We start from the raw sequence: 13743 nt of genomic DNA on the forward strand, positions 1-13743 counted from the left end.
ATGTGAAGAAATGTTTTGTTAAAATAGACACGTGTGTGTGTGGAAGGCTAAGGCAGACTCAGGAAGGAACGTGTCGCTGACGCAGACCCAGGAGAGGATGATCTGCTAAAGCAAGTCTGAGAAAGGAAAAGGCTTTTTTGCCAACAACACGCGTGCACTGGTCGGACTTACATTACACAGCTGAGCTGCATGTGTTGGGACTCTGTGGACCTGGGTGGGCTGGGTACACGTGCTAAGGCAAGACACATGTGAGGCAAAACCCATGCTGGTGCAGGGCCTGTGGAGGACATGTGTTGCGGTAAAAATTAGAAAGGAACGTTTTTCTATCAGTTCCCACAAGCCAGGTCTGCTCACTCCAGCTGCTCCTCTGCCACACGGTCTGCAGGCCTCCCTCTCCCGGCTCTCTTCCTTTTTGCTGCCCTCTCTGCACGGTCCCCTGGGCGGTAGTTACCACGCCTGGGATGCATACAGTTGCAAGCATCGCTGTTGGCTGTTGCCGGTCTTTGAAAGGACAATCCCTGGTGCTCACGGGAGGTGGGGGAGCACGCAGGAACCAAAGCTGAAGGGCGTCAGAGCAGCTGCAGGGAAAGCCACACAGCTCATAGAGAGGGGAAATCCAGCTGTGACTCTAGAAGTGTGAAGCATCTCCTGAGCCTCGAGGACCAACCGCTGGGAGGCAGGGAAGGGATCTGGAGGGAAGAATACGGAGACTCACATGCTCTGCCAAACACAGTCACAGACGGGAACCTTCCTGTCTGGCTTCTGAGTCCATTTCAGTGTTTGTTAAGCCAGTTCCCCTGTGGAATTGCTAGCCACGTCTGTGTATGCCTGCCTGCCTGCTCTTCACTCAGGTTGGGGTTCTCTGTGCTTTTTCCTAGTAGATGAAATGAGAGAGAGAGAGAGAGAGAGAGAGAGAGAGAGAGAGAGAGAGAGAGAGAGAGAGAGAGAGAACATCATCAAGGTGAGCATGTAAACTGTCAAGCACAGCCAGTTTTAAAAATGCAGTAGAAGAAAGCGGCCGAGAACACCTTTCTTGATGGGGGAAGAAACATGAAAACATTACACTCCAGTGGTCCACTGAGACTTTCAGGTCGCTGCTGAGTGAATCACCCGGAGGCCAACCACGGAGTGATGGAGGGCAGCCTTATTCCTCCATGCCCTCCACTGCTACTCTCTGGACTCAGACACCTTCCCAGCGCACAGCCTGTGGGGTGAGGTGGGATCTTTCCAACCCATGAGGCCACGCGGTCCAGTTCTTGCTGAAGATGGTGCTGGGTCAGGAGAACCCTGGTCCCACTAGTATTGGGCCATCCCCTCACCCCTGGAGTCTGCTTTCTCCCTCATCGGCTTCTTCCTCCTCCACACGCATTCTTCTCTGACAATGTCGCCAACACCTGTGTGTCTGTGATATATATATATATATATATATATATGTATATGTACATATATATATTATATTTTAATATCCCTAAGACAGATAGATCTTGGCTATTTCATTCATGAGAGGAAAAGCAGGTTCTGTGCCAACTGGGCTGCTCCAACATGTCACATGAGCACTGAAAAATAATCTCCCTCACCCCCTCCCCTACCTGTTTACACATTTATCAGAATAGAAAGAATAAGAATGGCATCAGCTTTAAACCACGCTTATTTAAATAGTTGACAAAATGCCTTTTATTGAGGGGAAAATGAGCAATTAAGGTAATAGTGAAAAATCCAACATCGGCCTTTGTGTGTGTGTGTGTGTGTGTGTGTCTCTCTGTGTGTGTGTGTGTGTATCTGTGTGTCTCTGTGTCTCTGTGTATATGTCTGTGTGTGCTTGCATCTGTCTGTCTCTCCCCCCACCTGTGTCTCTGTCTCTGTCACCCTCCCTCCCCATCTCCATTCTTTACTCTCTGACCCCAACCCCCTGTGTGGGGTTGGGATGGAGGGAGGGTTACTTAAAATGGCGGAGTCTAGTCAAACTTTGGCGAGAGTTGACCCAGAGCCTAGCATAGTTATTTCTGTTTTTCTTGACTGGAGACCAAGAGCCACAGGAACCCTTGCTCCGGAACTGGACTTGGCATCTGACTTTTGTTAGGGCATAACAAACAGGATTACCCATTATCGGGGTATCTGGTTTCCTGGTGCCATTTCTCTGAACCCCAAGGTGGTGTGGCCTGTAAAGGAAAAGCATGTGGGGGGTCTGTGGGGAAGGGGTGCTCTCCCCAATGGGGGCCATAGATGCTTTCACCATGGAGGGAGACTGGGAACACATCTCATCTGGCAGAGGAGATCATAAGCTTGGGGATGCTGCTGTGGGACCAAAATGCATCAACAGCTCAAACGGTGAGGTGATGTCTCAAGTTGGACTGAGGAAACATTTCTCACTTGCAGTAAAGAGTGCTGGTCTGAATTGGGGCCTGAGCCGCTCCCCACCTACTCGAGGTCTCCTGTATCCCTCTCTTCCTGCTGAGATTCCCCTGTCAATAGCTTTCCCCAGACCAGTGTTTAAGGACAGGATAACAAGCTGACAGTGGACTTGCATTCCATTGCATCACAAAGTAAATTAGCCTTGAGCTGTTGGTTTTGGACTGTCTACAAGAGATAACTCAGTCACCCACTGGTTGCGTGTAGTTTCTGGGTTTCAATGTCCTTGGCAACCATTTCCTGTCCCCTCTGAAATGTGATGTTCCTAAACTTCTTTAGTTAAATGTCCTATAATCGGTTCATTTCTCAAAATGTGCTGTATAGTCGCTCTTTATTTAAGAGTGATCTAGTGACACAAGACCGTGTGAGTACCATGCTCTGTTTTTCAAGGAATTGAATTGGTGTCCCTGGGCACCACAGCTTGTTGCTAGGCGTTGCTATGTGATCCTGCAGAGACCTGACCACCCCTTGGCTCTGTGTCCTTCTTTGAGATACTTCTGCCTAAGACTACCCTCTTGCTGTGGGTATCCATGCTTATCCAAGGATACCACTCAATGAAAGCACTGTCGGGCACTGGTGACCCTTACCAGGCTTTTGGGGCTACTCCCTTCTCTAATCAGTCAACGCATTCAAATCCCTGAGAACTATTGCCTGATTCTCAACAACGGGCTTCTCCTGGGAGCCCCGCTTGTTCTCTACAAAGTACCTTGACTACCTTTGCACATTGCTGCGGTCTCCTGGGTATTATTGCCTGCCACAAATACCACATTCCCTTGAGGAACACTTTCTGCTTGAGAGTCCTGCTGCCTACGGTGAACACTACTGCTTGGCTGTGGCACAGCTGCCTGCCTCTGGGCACTGCTGCCTGGTGCTGGATGGCCACTGCACACCACTGGGCATGCTCCCTACACTGAGCCCTGCTAGCCTTTGTCCTTGGCCTCATCCTGACTCTTTGCCTGCTCACTGCCCTACCGAGGTCTTGAACATCAGGACTACACAGCATTATAAAAATCGTAGGATAATGCCTTTGTTTTCGTTTGTCCCAAGTTGTCAATGAGCATCAAAATAAATGTGTTTGGACTTCTGAAGTCCTTCAGTTTTTATAACAGAACTCCAATTTTTATATCAGAAGACAAATCCAAGGGACAGGCACTGATGTGTTTTTCTCCAGTTGGTCACAGGGGCTCTGGTACCAAGCTAGGCCTTTTAGTCTAGGCTCTACTTCAAGGAGATGTGTTCTCTCTGAGAGCCTCCTGGAGAAGTAGGTGAGAGTTTGACATCTGGATTCACAGGCACTGGGCCTGGCTTAGGCTTCTTCTGAAACCCCACCTTTACCCCCTGTGACACACTTTCTCCAACAAGGCCACACCTACTCTAACAAGACCATACTTTCCAACCCCTCTCAAGTAGTGCCATTCCCTGATGACCAAGCACCAAACATGAGCCTACAGGGAGGGGGATTCTCTTTCAAACCACCATAGCCCCTCATCCTTCCTTCCATTAGGTGGTCTGTTCCACAAATCCCCAGAAAAGCAGCCATGCTGCCTGAGGTGAATGTGACATACATTAAATTGTCGTGTACTGTTTGGAAGCAGGGCTGCATCCCCTTCCATTTCAGACCCAAGCATGTTTATCTCAAAATGTCCTCCAATAATAAGAAGTTATTTGAGTGTGGGGTGGTCCCCTTAATCCCTATAACAGAGAGGAAAATACAACAAAACAGCCATGCCCTTGAGGACTGCTCCCAACAGAGGTTACCATTGTTTATCCCATAATTGGAAAGCGCCTGGAGCAGGAAGAAGGCAAAAGCTTAGCCACCACAAGTTCATGCCACAGGAAGCTCACCTGTGCAGAGAAATCTCAACCAGGAGGCCCAGGAGATTCTCTGAGCTTCCCCAGTTGGTTTCTGCTGGATGCGCCTGGTTTGATGGTGCGGTCTCTGTCTGTGCTTTTCGTTTGAAGTATTCCACAAAAGAGGATATTCTGTCTGGGACCCTCTATCTGTCGAAAGCTCCCACTGGCTGTTTTAGTTCCCGGGGCTTCCCCAATCAGTTTCTGCTGACGGTGCAGTTGTCTGATCCATGCTCTGCTTTCTCTGGTGCTCGCTGTTTGCTTCCTTGGCACCTGCTTGCTGTGTGTTTGATAAACTGAAAACATGACGACTGTGGATCATTGTCTGTAGAGAACAGACAAGGCAGAGACCCAAGGCTCCAGAAGCCAGTGAGCTATCTCTGCCACTCAGGAGGGAAAGTTCAATCCTGACAAGGCAGGAGACGAGAAAAAGCCCAAAGTTCGTTGAGTAAATGAAATTGAATAATAGGGCAGACCAATGGAAAGCAGAAAACGCAAAGGGTTTGTGGGTTGTCACAAGTCATTTCTAGTCCTAACGGGAAAGGATGGCGCTTGGATTGGCTTCATAGGAAACAGTACTTGAAATGCAAATATTAGGATAGAGGTGTTGAAAAATAGAGGGTTGTGAGTTTTTTTCTAAAGAAAGATGACTTTCTTCTCTCTCTCTCTCTCTGTCTCTGTCTCTGTCTCTCTCTCTCTCTCGTTCAGTCTCTAGGTGTGACTTCAGGTGCTGTGTATGTGCTGACGTGCGCTCTGTCTGCTGGATCACTCTGGGTTTCTGCGTGGGAAATGCATCACCATGACAAGAAGTAGAGCTGACATTGTGAGGTAGAGGATACAGAACTGGGTCAAAGTCCTACCTCTGTCTGCTCTGCAAATCTCCACCCAGAATTGTTGGCATGAAAGGAAGCCGAGGCATCAAGTTAGAGGATGGGGCTCTTGCCTATTGCTCTGTACCCGATCCATTCTTTAACTTACATCATTTTTCATAGTGCTGGGGATAGGACACAGGGCATCACACTGTAAGCAACTCTACCACTGAGCTATATTTCCAGCCCTTATGTAATTATACAATTTTATTTCAGTAACCACTATTTTTTCATTAAGAACTCATTGACTTTTAAAATGCAACCCCACCCTCCACTGTCAGCATTTACTTTGGAGATGGAGTTTTTATAACATGGTCAGAACTAATTTTTTTAATTGGGAAGGCTCCTAGCAGATGAACATCTGGAAGAAAGGACTAAGAAAACCCTTGAGAAAAAAGCTACGCCCAAAGGCCATCTGGGCACGGAGGACCCCAGCTATGAGAAACTCAGAGGCACCCCTCTATTTGTCCAAATCCTGCCCCCTTATTTTCCTCCCCTCTCCTGCTCGTCTTTGCTAGGACGGGTCTTTCCTTCTTTGAGGATGCCTGCAGTACTTGGTTCCTTTTTCTATACGACTCAAGCTCTTTAGGACTACTCCATGCTTTGTGTGGCTCGATGAGAATGAAGAACCAGGTTCCCTTGTTTGAAGAAAATGTTTAAAATTTCAAGACATCTAGCATTCAGAATTCTTCCATCCACAGTTTGCTTCTAAGTGCCCAAGCCTGGGCAATTCCTGGGAAGCCAGCTCCGACTGCATTTGTAGATTCCAAGAGGACACTGAGAGTGTCACCAGGCAAGCCATCTTTTGGGTACCCATTGATGCCTTGTTTCTGGGCTCCAGCACTAAATGCCTGTTTCTCCGGCCTCCTAAGTCCCCATAGCCACGCCACACCTACTGCATACAATCTTGAACCTTGTCTTGTTGACTTCCTCAGGTAGGAAACTAACTACACACACACACACACACACACACACACACACACACACACACACACACATACACACACACACCATCTCCCTTTCTTCTGGTTCCTCCCATTGTCAGATTCTACTAGCTACTAACACAAGGTTTGCTGGGACAGCATGTTGATACAAGTAAAACGTATATGTAAGACCTGCCACTTTCACCTATTGCATCCCTTCTGTGCTATTGATAACTTAGTCTTAGTCAGGGTTTCTATTCCTACATAAAACATCATGACCAAGAGGCAAGTTGGGGAGGAAATGGTTTAGTTAGCTTACACTTCCACATTGCTGTTCATCACCTAAGGAAGTCAGGACTGGAAGTCACACAGGTAGGGACCTGGAGGCAGGAGCTGATGCCGAAGCCATGGAGGAGTGCTGCTTACTAGATAGCTTCCACTGGCTTTCTCAGCTTACTCTCTTGTAGAATCCAGGACTACCAGCCTAGGGATGGTGCCGCCCACAATGGTCCCTCCCACCCTTGATCACTGATTGAGAAAATGCGTTACAGCTGGATCTCATGGAGGCTCCTCTCTGTGATAACTCCAGCTTGTGTCAACTAGACACACAATCAGCCAGGATAGTAACATAGATGGTCCTTGCTAGGAACTTAAGTGTACTTCTTATCTACTACTGTAATCCATCTCTAAAGTATTCACTACTATAATCACTCCCTTTACATATGAGTAAACTGAGGCTCAGAGAGTTTGAGCAACTTGTCCAAGGGGGAAAAAACCCAAAGAGCCTTGACCTTAGCCATTGGGCCATACTGCTTCTGACATGGGCTAACTGAAGGCAAAGGACATCTCTTCATCCCCACCCTACCTCTGTGTACTCTCCATGCCTGAATATTAGGACTACTAAGAACTACTGTTTACTGGTAGCCAGCCCTATGCTAGGCTTCATTCACAGTGGACACAATGAGCTGATGCTATCTCCTGAACTCCTCCGGTTATTTTTAGAAGCCTGGTTTTAGTGCCCATGTTTAACGGATGGAGAAACTAGGGCTTAGCAAGATTTAAGACCACTAAGTTGAAAAATAGTGGCAGAAGGTCTGAGATTTTGGTGAGCCTCTTGGCTCCCCAGGGGTGCTCAGCTGCCCCAGAGCCCTGCCTCCCTCTGCTAACCTCTCTCCATCCTGCTCAGCCTCACCTCCCTGCTGCTGCCTGTCTGTCAGAATTCAGCTCCTGAGGTACAGCCTGCCACTTAGCCCATCAAATGACTGGGCTTCTGGTTGCAAATCTCAGCACACAAAGAAAGCCACCTTGGCCCCATGATCTACACCTTCCCCACAAGTTGTCTCTCTGGTGTCCTGTTGTCATTCAATGTTTGATAAGAACAAATGCTGCGAAAGATGGCCCACCTCCCAAGTATAGTCAAAAGATCAGTCAGCAAGAAAAAAATGCTACCAGCTAGAGGCTTGCTGGATTTAAGACCAATGCGAGTTCGTCCCATCTTACAATTCTTTCATTGAAGTTAATGTTTTCCCTGTACATGTTCAAGACATCTAATCAAGGCAATACAAAGATAGGAGTGTCTATGTTTTGATTTCATTGTTAACCCTTTTGAGAGTCCAGATAAACCTCTGGGAACCAGAAGGACCCCTTCTGTAGTGGCAACTGGCAAGCTTCCATCATTAATTGAACCGTGTACACTCTACACAAGCCATCTCCACTCAGCTATGTAACTGACTCATGACCACAAGACGACTTATCTCACTATTTAGCCATTGGCATCCATCTTACCAACTCAATCACATGATGAGATCACCTCAACATGAATTTAGTTGAGCAATGACTGAAGGAAGAGAGATAGCGGAGGCTAGAAAGCAAAACAGGCAGAGATGAATGTCCTAGAGTCCAGTGTAGAGACCAGGCACTTAGTCTGTGTAACTTCTGAGGGAAAAAGTCTGTGACACCCCTCCCCCCCACAGTGAGGTTTTAAATCAAGTTGATGTAAAAGGAAAAAGCTCCTTCACAACTAGAGTTAACAATAGAACAGGCTGTCAGAGTGGAAGAGAAGTTCCTGTGTCTGACTCTCAAGTGGACACCAGGCACCAGAGGGAACTCCTGCGAGGATGATTGTTCCCTAACCCCTCTGTGGGGGCTGGGCAGGAGGTGGGTCCTGTGGACTCTGCCCACCCCAGGACTGTGTGCTTCTGGGTTTCAGGTTGAGGACAGAAAGCTTTCTGTGTGCTCACGGCAAGCAGCAGAGAGCCAGGCTGTCACACACAGCAGGGAGCAACTGGAAGAAAAGGGACCATCTACTGGAGTTTGTCCAGAGAATATTTTCTACCTATCAGGGCAAAGATTCACAGGCTCTTAACTATGAACTCACAGACCCCCCTGTAACCTCAACCATTCACAGAATGGATTAGTAAATGTCCAAACTTAACAGGTGCCATGAGTCACTTGGGGCCAGTGGCCCCAGATAACCTTCCAGGGTGAGGTCATGGCTCTTCTGAAAGTCTTCACATCCAAACCCCAGCAGGCACACAGCATGGCTCATTCTCGCCTCTCTTCTGTTGAGAGGACACTCACCTTGAAGTTAGCAAAGGGTGATGAAGAAGCCAGCAGGAGAGGTGGGCGGGATACTCGTTACTGGCTAGACTTTCCCTGGAAAACATGTAACTAGAAATAGTCTAATCATTTACCTTTTATTTACCTTCTAAACCTACAGCTGAGAAACTTCAGTACCATCCAAGTCATCACCAAAATTTATTGAGGTTTTTGGTTTTGGTTTTTTTGTTTTGTTTTTTTTTTTTTTTTTTGTTTTTTTTTTGTTTTTGTTTTTTGTTTTTTTTTTTATTTTTTTGTTTTTTGTTTTTTGTTTTTTTTTTTGTTTTTTTTTGAAAAAATGATTTCTGAGTATTTTTCACTTACTGAAATTATGCAGGCAGACTTGTTGTAAACTCCCCTCACCCGCTGTTAACCAATCTCATTGCGTTTTATATTCCTTTAGTCTCCCCTTCTCCCAAAACCATGTTTTGTTCTTGTTGATGTTTTTGTTGTTTACTGCTAAGAAGTTGCCATCAGTATTGGCCAGAAGCCAATTCCTAGCTTCCTCTGAGCTCTATATTCTGCAGGTTCTGGATTAATGGAGAAGCAATCAGATTGGGCCAAATCCAGTCTCTGATTTCTTGATGTGTTAGAGAGGCCAAGTTCTAGAACCTCTAGGATCCTCTGCTTCTCCCCTGGAAAGAAGGAGGGTGGGAACAGCGTGTCTCTCCTGCTCTCTTTCCTGGCTGCCTGTAGAGGTGAGATTCAGTCTCAGCGGCCACACACCCCATGTCTTTGACCCTAAACTGGTTTTCTGTTTTGTGACACAGAGCATGTGACAGGCATCAAGGCCACAGGGAGTAGCATGTAGTAGAAAGCCTTCTTTCAAATGAAAGAGAATGGAAGACTTGCATTATTTCTTCTGGGATCGATTGGGTAACACCAACCGCATGAATCCTGGCGTTCCTGGAGCTGTCTCACCAGCTCAAACGATAAAAACAGTGGCAGCAGTGACACTGCCCCTTGAAAAAGAAGAATGAAGAGAGAAGAAGAAGATCTGTTGATCGGTTGGTTTTTCTTGCAGTTCTGGGCGTTCACCCTGCCTCTTCACTATAAGCCAGACAGGAAGGAAGAACTTGGGCTCAGAACTGAAGGGCGGACAACCCAAGGGGTGGCTCCTCTGTCAGCCCAGCACCTTCATCGCTTCCTGACCTCACTTCAGTCTGCCTCTGCTCCCCTCCTTCATATGTGCCCTTGAAGGTAGCCTTTTGGATTTAGATCCACAGAGCCAAGCTGTGACTGTCAGAACCAGGTCACTGATTTTTATCTGTTTGCCTGTGTGGTCAGGACCATGTCATCCAACTGTAGTTCTTCCAGACAACTGGGCAGTGCCTTCTGAGGCAACGGGGGATGAATTACCTTCCCAAGATCCCGGATGGATCCTGGGACAGGGTAACTGGCATTCTGTTGGTTCTCATTTTGTATTAAAGAAATAAATCCACTCTGTGTCTGCAGATGTTATGATAATTCATACAGTAGCAGCATGAAGATTTTGTACAACAGTCTGTGGTTCCCAGCGTATCAGAAGTTACTGATGCCAGTGCAGTGGGGGGGGAGGGAGGGAGAAGAGAGAGAGGGAGAGGGAGGGAGAGGGAGAAGGAGAGGGAGAGGGAGAGGGAGAGGGAGAGGGAGAGGGAGAAGGAGAGGGAAAGGGAGAGGAAGAAGGAGAGGTAGAGGTAGAGGGAGAGGGAGAAGGAGAGGGAGAGGGAGTGAGCGAGAGTGTCTTCATGATGCCTAATGTCTTCTCCTTCCTCCGTGTCCAGGCAGCTAACTCTGCAGGCAGTAGACATTCCCAAATGCTTTTCTTTGAACACAGGAGTGAAGAAACAGTGGGTTATCAGAATCTAAATGCCTGCCTTCATGGAGCTTTGGTCCTTTAGGAAACATAAGGGGCAGAGTCCGGTAGCTGCCCTGTGATTAACCCAACACTGGGGCTTCTTCCCCATGGCAGCCAAGGCTCAGTCGGGTTTCCGTCCGTCACTGGCACACATGCATTCTCTGTCTGGTTTGTGAGAAGCTATGTTTCTGACGCCCCGCTGCTGCCTCACTTAGTATCTCACCTATTTCTAGCCCTCTTTCTGTGCTGAGCCCCACCCCCACCACACCCCCAGCAGGGCCACAGAGAGAACTGACCTATGAACACGCTGGTCTGAGAGAACTTAGGTTAATCTTTTTTTTCTCTTTTGTCCTGGGTTATGTTCACAACTGTAAATACTGAATTCTCATCCATTTATCCATTCCCCCTCTCTCCCTCTCCTCCCCCTCCCTCTCCTCTCCTTCCCCTCCCCCTGCTCCTTTCCCCTCCCCTCTCTCTCTTTCTGTCTCTCCACCCCCCTCTCCCCCTCTCATCTCCTTTCTATCAACTGGAGACCGAACCCAGGATATTGGTGATTGAACATGCTAAGCAAACGTTCTATCACTGAACTATATGCCCAGCCTCCCTCTTTTTTTCTCTGAGAATCACAATTAAGTTGACCGGGCTTCGTTTACCGCACTCTGTAGCCCAGGCAGATTTTGAACTTGTGATCCTCCTGCCTCAGCCTTCCTGGTAGCTAGGATTAGGATTAGCAGACTTGTGTTACCAGGTCTGGTCTAACTATCACACTCTGTTGGAATGCCTAGTCTAAAGGCTCCCTGGTGACACATGGAGAGGCCCTGATGCCATTCCTAACTTCTGTCCTGAAGTTTGTGCCGCCATTAACACTGCTTAGTACCCTGCTGCCGCCTTAGGGATCGCTGTTCCTCCTGGGACAGAGACTGGGACCCTGTTCCCCTCAGCAAGCTTTACCACACTGTGTGGAATTGGGTGTGAGTACAGCACCAGTGCCCCGTCATGACATGAGAGCTCAGGGAAAGTGCACACAAACCAGTAAAACAACAGAGGCGCACCACAGAATCGCACGGTCGTCACAAACGCGTTTTTAAGCCTTTTTAATAACATGAAGCAATATTCACAGGAGAGAGTGCTAAACGGGAAAATGAACAGCTGTACATTTCTATTTGATAGAGAGAAATGAGGTGTGGGGTTAAGAGCTATCTCCTCTCTCACCACATCCCTGGGTGGGAGTCCCTGGGTGAGAGACAGCCAACTGCTAGCTTAAATACTACTGCTTGTTCCCTTGCTATCTTGTCCACCCACCTCCCCACTCCCATGCAAAATCTTATTTTAATTGAATTCGGATCTCTTTCCAGGTAGACAACACTGAGAGCTGCTCCTGCTAGCTGAATGGAGGACTGCTACTTCAGGGGTGCCTTACAGAAAGGTGTGAAAGCTGCTGTTTCCAAAGACCCCACTCCTCATATGGACAAAGCAGCTCCTCGTCCCCAGTCTTGACAAAGGACTGAAGGGCTCTCCTGGCCAGGACTGGGAGCCTGAGGGACTGGGTTGATGGGAGGGCTGTCTTGCTATGGGCTAACACGGAGACAAAGAGGAGAGAGAGCTGTGCTCAGGCAGAGCTGTCAGGCTGATGATGGATGATCCGGGTCACTTGGCAGAGGATTCAGAGCAGGCTCTTACATAACACGGGGGGTGGGGTGGGGTGGACACACCTTCCACCTCTTCCACCTCGGACTCCTGAGGCACTTCCATCAAGTACCCCTTTTCTTTTGGGGGCTTGTCCTAACCCCAGTGGGAGGCAGGCTACACTTCGTAGCACAGGTTTCAATCCAAGCGTCTGAATTGGGTTATGTGACAGAGAGTAGATTGGGCATTTGCAAAAGTAGATTCAAAGTCAAAATTTCAATTCTGAATACTCTCTGTGGAGAGTAAAGTTGCGGCTTATGTGCCCGAGCTTGTAACTTATAAAGCACTCCTGTCTTTCCAAATAGTCAGTTATGTCCAGATTGAGTATCTCCAAAGAAAAGCTTGGCCCTCCCAAAGAGTTCCTGTGTCATGCCCTTAAATTAAGTTGGCACAGTTAATAGAAATTCGACTCTGCTGAGTGATGAGCTAGATGTCTCTGAGAGTTATGGCCCCTCTCCAAGAGAGCCAGGAACTCCCTCAGGCCTGTACATGTGAACCTGGCTGGAAGCAAATGCAAAATGAGCCCTTGCTGCCACTGCCTCTCCCTGTCACCGTCCCCCAGCATCACAGCCAGATTGTCCATCACCCACAAAGCCGATGCCTTTAAGATTTCTGTCAGAAGTTTTCTCTTCCTCTCTTCTTTTCTAACTAGTATTTTTTACCCTCTGAAGCAATGTTAAGCCACAGGACAAATCCACCCAAATTAGCGGACAACTTCAGAGTATTTGAAGTACACAGTGGTGTATGTGAAGACTTCTTGGCTCCGGGGCCTTACATGACATTTCTGAAACCCGTCAGTGTCCTGCACACATTCCCTGGAGGTCATGTCTGGGGCTGTCAAAACGCACATGCACACCATCCTCTTGTCGAGGTTGCAAAGAGGGTAGAGTAGACCTTTGTTCATAATTGCCCTTGCGGTACCTCAACCTGAAATGCTGGAGTCCAATCCAGAACTGTGTCAAATGAATGGCTCATAGGCCAGAACTCCACAGCACTGTACTTGTGCCTTGGCTGGACCAGAGTGCTACTGATGCCAAACTGCCAGACAGAAGATACAGAGCAGTGCCAGCCTGTGCTCTTCCCTGCAGGGCCTGGTGGTGAGGTCTTCAGGGAGGAGGGTGAGGTCTGCAGAGAGGAGGGTGATGTCTTCAGGGAAGAGGGTGAGGTCTTCAGGGAGGAGGGTGATGTCTGCATGGAGGAGGGTGAGGTCTTCAGGGAGGAGGGTGAGGTCTTCAGGGAGGAGGGTGAGGTCTGCAGAGAGGAGGGTGATGTCTTCAGGGAAGAGGGTGAGGTCTTCAGGGAGGAGGGTGAGGTCTGCATGGAGGAGGGTGAGGTCTTCAGGGAGGAGGGTGAGGTCTTCAAGGAGGAGGGTGAGGTCTGCAGGGAGGAGGGTGAGGTCTTCAGGGAGGAAGGTGAGGTCTGCATGGAGGAAGGTGAGATCTTCAGGGAGGAGGGTAAGGTCTTTAGGGAGGAGGGTGTGGTTTTCAGGGAAGAGGGTGAGGTCTGCAGGGAGGAGGGTGAGGTCTGCAGGGAGGAGGGTGAGGTCTGCAGAGAGGACGGTGAGCAGAAA

The sequence above is a fragment of the Rattus rattus genome, chromosome 4 (assembly GCF_011064425.1).
Source record: "Rattus rattus isolate New Zealand chromosome 4, Rrattus_CSIRO_v1, whole genome shotgun sequence".
Classification (NCBI taxonomy): Eukaryota; Metazoa; Chordata; class Mammalia; order Rodentia; family Muridae; genus Rattus; species Rattus rattus.